Genomic DNA, 6,125 nt, shown 5'->3' on the forward strand with positions numbered 1-6,125 from the left:
CTGTGTGCTCACGTGACCCTCTACCTCACAGCCTGAGTCAGGGCAGAGCTGAGCTGTGTGGGAAAGGCTCCCTGTGTATAGATGTGTCTGTGTACTTCATACCTGGCCAATGCTTTCCTCACTTCTCTAACTAAAGACTCCTACACACAGTACAATTGGTGGCAGGGGGTTGTCTTTTGGACAATTTTTGTCCAATTTTCAGCCAACAAATGTTGGATGACAGGCTAGTAAATTTTCGGCGGACAATGGTTTGACGTCACATTTTCGCATAGTCAGTACACAAAAAGTCGAAAGTTGAAACGCGCATGCTCAGAATCAATGCTCACCCAACACGAAATTAGCGGAAAGGGCCCAAATGGGCACTGTTCAAGAACTGAAATTCCTCAGCTCGTGTTTGTGGTACGACAATTGTGTACCGTTAGTAGGCAAGACAAAATCCTGGCACAAGCCCTTTTGACAAAAATCAGACACTCTGTCGGCCAACAATCGTACTGTGTGTACGAGGCTTAAGACAAAAATCAGACGCTCTGTTGGCCATCAATCATACCGTGTGTACGAGGCTTAAGACAAAAATCAGACACTCGGTTGGCCAACAATCGTACCGTGTGTATGAGGCTTAAGATAAAAATCAGATGCTCTGTTGGCCAACAATCGTACCATGTGTACGAGGCTTAAGACAAAAATCAGACACTCGGTTGGCCAACAATCGTACTGTGCGTACGAGGCTTAAGACAAAAATCAGACACTCGGTTGGCCAACAATCGTACTGTGCGTACGAGGCTTAAGACAAAAATCAGACGCTCTGTTGGCCAACAATCGTACCCTGTGTACGAGGCTTAAGACAAAAATCAGATGCTCTGTTGGCCAACAATCGTACCATGTGTACGAGGCTTAAGACAAAAATCAGACGCTCTGTTGGCTAACAATCGTACTGTGTGTACGAGGCTTAAGACAAAAATCAGACGCTCGGTTGGCCAACAATCATACTGTGTGTACGAGGCTTAAGATAAAAATCAGATGCTCTGCTGGCCAACAAGCGTACCGTGTGTACGAGGCTTAAGACAAAAATCAGACGCTAGCTTGGCCAACAATCGTACCATGTGTATGAGGCTTAAGACAAAAATCAGATGCTAGGTTGGCCAACAATCGTACCGTGTGTACAAGGCTTAAGATAAAAGGCAGGCGTTCTGTTGGCTAACAATCGTATCGTGTGTACAAGGCTTAAGACAAACGTCAGACACTCGGTTGGCCAACAATCGTACCATGTGTACAAGGCTTAAACAAAAATCAGACGCTAGGTTGGCCAAAAATCGTACCATGTGTACAAGGCTTAAGACAAAAATCAGGCGTTCACTTGGCTAACAATCGTATCGTGTGTACAAGGCTTAAGACAAAAGTTAGACGCTCGGTTGGCCAACAATCGTACCGTGTGTACGAGGCTTAAGACTGGCCATACATTATACAATTTTCCTATACATTTACCACAACCAGATAATATGAGGTAATATCTAAACACTTCCAATTTGTATGCAATCAGGCAGACCCTTGCACTACATAATCAAAAGGAAATCTAAAGGAAATTGAATAATGTATGGCCAGCTTAAGGAGCCATTCACAGGGGGGTGCATTTTTGATAGCATTCAAACAGCACTGACAGTCCAAATCCTATGGGCATAGTTTACACCTTACACAATATAGTACAGTAAGGGCCCATTCACACCAGAAACTACACATAACTGCACATTTTTCACTGAATGTTTACATTTGAAGCACGTTTAAAGCCCGCTTGATATGCACTTGACGTATGTTTAGTCCTGAGTTTGCAGTGTGTTTTTAAAATACATTTTTGGGCTTGGCTTTCTTGGCTGAAAGAGGCATGGTGCAGTGAATTTGAAGTACATTTGAAGCACATTTGTAGCACGTTCCTTGCATTTGTGATGCGGAAAAAAACAGCATGCTCTACTTTTTTTTAACTATGCTGAACTGCAATGCAATGATGTGAACTATTCCCATAGGATTATCCTGATTTTGGACTGTCTATGCAGTTGGAGTGCAGTTCAAAATGCATCCAACTGCATTCAGTGTGAAAGGGCCCTCAAAAAAAGTACAGCATGCTGAATTTTTCCATGCAGCAAATGCACAAAAAAACATGAAAATGCATATTAAAGTGTTACTAAACCCAAAACAGTAAAATCAGTCTGTGTATGCAGTAAAGCATGCTTGTTATACTCACTGTGGAACCTGAGTGATTAAACCTCTGCATTGTGTATAAACTCTGTGTAATCCTGTCTTCTCTGATCCTTCTCCTGTTTAACTGACTCCAATCCATCTCCTGATAGAACAGAGCATTAGGAGTCAGGCTGCCCATGCTCAGTTTGGTGTGTATTGCAAGAGTTTTCCCTTTTTCTTGGGTGGGTGCATATTGATCAGCACAGGGCCAATCAGCACTGTCCAGACAAAGGATCATGGAAGAATGAAAACTCCGCCCACAAGCTTTACTAGAAACTGATTTTGTTGTGGGAACTGGTGTGTGAACACCCTCCAAAAACACCACCCGGTGCCAAAAAAAAGTGCACACATAAATGTGAGACACAAAACATGCAATGGGTGAACACGTAGTCCTCTAAAGGGAGAAGGAACTTAACCCTGAACCCCCAGGGCTTCAGATGGGGACTAAGGTACTTACACTTGGTCCATCTGGCTGAAACCAGACGGACCCCATTCTTTGGGAGGTCTGCCGAGACAGACCCAATCAAGTACTAAGTGGGGCTCCCCCAAAGAGACTCCATGAAAGAGGGCAAACTAAGCCTGAAGGCCATGTCCGCTCCCTCACAAGACATTCAGAGCAGGCCCGAGGACCTACACCCTACCAGTCAAACGTGCAAAATGTGTACAACAAAAATAGACAAAAAGTGACAAACTGTCAATAAATTAATGTAGTGGGGGAAGGAAGTGAAAGTGGAGAGAGGAAGTGAAAGTGCCGTTGTGCATTACAATGGCCGGCCCTTTGGCCAGGAATAAAAAAATCCTCTGGTCCTAGCAAAAAGGCTCGGTCCGAGAGGCAGGTGTGAAAAAAGTGTGGACGTGCAGTGACCTTGGTGCCATACTTCAAAGTGACCCACATCACAGTAAAACTACGGCACCCCTGGACTGCCACTCCAGGGGAACATGCACCACAGGCTTCTTTCGAAAACCCAGCCTTCAGCCAGACTGGTGCAGCCCCATCCCCACCAGGAAGGCATCAGAACTTTGAGAGCTTAGAGAGAGGCCCAGGAAGAAAAGGCTCCACCACCACTCCTATCGTTCCCACCTAATTACATTTGGGAAGTAATAGCTGACCCCCCAAACTGGCAAAGGGTGGTCAGAGTTATTTCCCTCATGACTGATGAGGACAGGAACCACACATGATCTTGGCCAGAAGGCCAGGGACCCGGCCCTTCAGCCAGACCCAGTGCCTCTCCATCCCCATCAGGAGGTAACCCTTCTGGCATTCTCTAAAGGAGACCTATTAACCACTTGCTTACAGGGCACTTAAACACCTTCCTGCCCAGACCAATTTTCAGCTTTCGGTGCTCTCACAATTTGAATGACAATTACTCAGTCATGCAACACTGTACCCAAATGAATTTTTTGTCCTTTTTTTCCCACAAATAGAGCTTTCTTTTGGTGGTATTTGATCACCTCTGGGGTTTTTATTTTTTGCGCTATAAATGAAAAAAGACCGAAAATTTTGAAAAAAAACGCATATTTCTTTGTTTCTGTGACAGAATTATGCAAATTATTAATTTTTCTTCATAAATTTTGGTCACAATTTATACTGCTACATGTCTTTGGTAAAAATAACCCAAATTAGTGGATATTATTTGGTCTTTGTGAAAGTTAGAGAGTCTACAAGCTGTGGTGCGAATCGCACAAAATTGATCACATCTGATGTACTGGTGGCCTATCTCGCTTCTTGTGACCCGAACAAGTCAGGAAAGTACAAATACCCCCCAAATGACCCCTTTTTGGAAAGTAGACATTCCAAGGTATTTAGTAAGAGGCATGGTGAGCTTTTTGATGTTGTCATTTTTTTCCCACAATTCTTTGCAAAATTAAGATTTTTCATTTTTTTTTTTTTCTCCACAAAATTGTCATTGTAATAGGTTATTTCTCTCACGTGGCATGTGTATACCACAAATGACACCCCCCAAAAAATTCTGCTACTCCTCCTGAGTATTACAATACCACATGTGTGGGACTTTTTCACAGCCTGGCCACATAGAGAGGCCCAACATGCAGGTAGCGCCATCATGTGTTCTAGGAACATAAGTTACACATCTAACTTGTTGACTATTTATTACACTTTTGAAGCACCAGGACAATGACACGTGACACTGATGACAGATGGCACTGATACGTGGCAATGATGACAGGTGGCACTGATGACAGATGGCACTAATATGTGGCACTGATGACAGATGGCACTAATATGTGGCACTGATGACGCGTGGCACTTATACGTGGCACTGATGACACGTGGCACTAATACGTGGCACTGATGACACGTGGCACTGAAACGTGGCACCGATGACAGATGGCACTAATACGTGGCCCTAATATGTGCCACCGATGACAGATGGCACTAATACATGGCACCGATGACGCGTGACACTGATGACAGATGGCACTGATAAGTGGCATTGATGACACGTGACACTGACAACAGATGGCACGTGACACTGACAGGTGGCACTGATGACAAATGGCACTGATACGTGGCACTGATGACAGATGGCACTATGTGGCACTGATGACACGTGGCACTGACGGCAGGTGGCACTGACGGCAGGTGGCACTGGGGGCAGGTGGCACTGGGGGCAGGTGGCACTGGGGGCAGGTGGCACTGACGGCAGGTGGCACTGGGGTGGATGGCACTGGGGGCAGGTAGCACTGGGGTGGATGGCACTGGGGGCAGGTAGCACTGGGGTGGATGGCACTGGGGGCAGGTAGCACTGGGGTGGATGGCACTAGGGGCAGGTAGCACTGGGGTGGATGGCACTAGGGGCAGGTAGCACTGGGGTGGATGGCACTGGGGGCAGGTAGCACTGGGGTGGATGGCACTGGGGGCAGGTAGCACTGGGGTGGATGGCACTGGGGCAGATAGCACTGCTGGGGGCGGATGGCACTGCTGGGGGCGGATGGCACTGCTGGGGGCGGATGGCACTTTTTATTTCATTTTTTTAATTTTTTTTTTCCAGAATCAGAACGGCTGCCGCTGCAGCCGTTCATCTCTCCCCTCTCGCACTGTCTGTGCGAGGAAGGAGAGCGGCGCTGCGAGATGATCTCATATGTTTACATATGAGATCATCTCCCATTGGACACGCCGATCACGCTGTAAACGGCCGCTGTGATTGGCCGTTTACAGCGATCTGTGTTTGCCTGTCCCCGGGGGACACGGCGAACACAGAACTTCCGCGATGCGCGCCCGCGGCGGCGCGCATTGCGGAAGTAAACATCAGGCCGTCCAGGGACGACCGCCCGAACGAACGCGCCTGCTCTACGGCCGTAATTCGGCTATAGGGCGGGCGCGAGGAGGTTAACAGCCCTCAGTTTGTCGAGCAGTCCAGTTTCTGTTTCTCCTGATACTAACCATCCAGGTTACCATTACATCAAGTGGATTTACAGCCACCGCCACCCCTACCTACCACCGTAGATCAGGGACAGTAGCACAGCCACACCACTTGGTAACTGATAAGAACAGATACTACACTTGATCTTAGCCAAAAGGCCAAGAAGCAAACTAGGAACTGATAAAAGTCTTGCTATATACTTGTGATGAGAAAAGGTATTTAGCGGTTTATATTTACTAAAATAAATGCATTTCCATGTTCTGTGTACTGTGGGAGACCAGATATTGTGAATGCAGGTTCCACATTTGGTAATACTTTAATGCACAGAAAAGCACAGCAACACCCATAAAATCCCATAGAAAGAAGAAGGAAGTGACCTTACAGGACAAGCGCAAATGGAAAAACTTGCATCAGCTACATGTAAACGCATATAAAAATGCGCATCAAATGCATTCAAATGTGCATGAAAGAAACGCAGTTTCTGGTGTGAAAGGGCCCTAAAGCTGGGCATAG

General features: G+C 46.3%; 1 pseudogene; it reads right to left on the reverse strand.

Annotated features, from left to right (window-relative positions):
- Positions 1 to 5,654: 5,654 nt before the first annotated feature.
- Positions 5,655 to 5,782, reverse strand: LOC143986334 (U2 spliceosomal RNA; annotated as a pseudogene).
- Positions 5,783 to 6,125: the final 343 nt, after the last annotated feature.

This window comes from Lithobates pipiens, unplaced genomic scaffold, assembly GCF_037356315.1.
Source record: "Lithobates pipiens isolate NorthernLeopardFrog02 unplaced genomic scaffold, aLitPip1_a1.2 Scaffold_16, whole genome shotgun sequence".
In the NCBI taxonomy this organism is placed as follows: domain Eukaryota; kingdom Metazoa; phylum Chordata; class Amphibia; order Anura; family Ranidae; genus Lithobates; species Lithobates pipiens.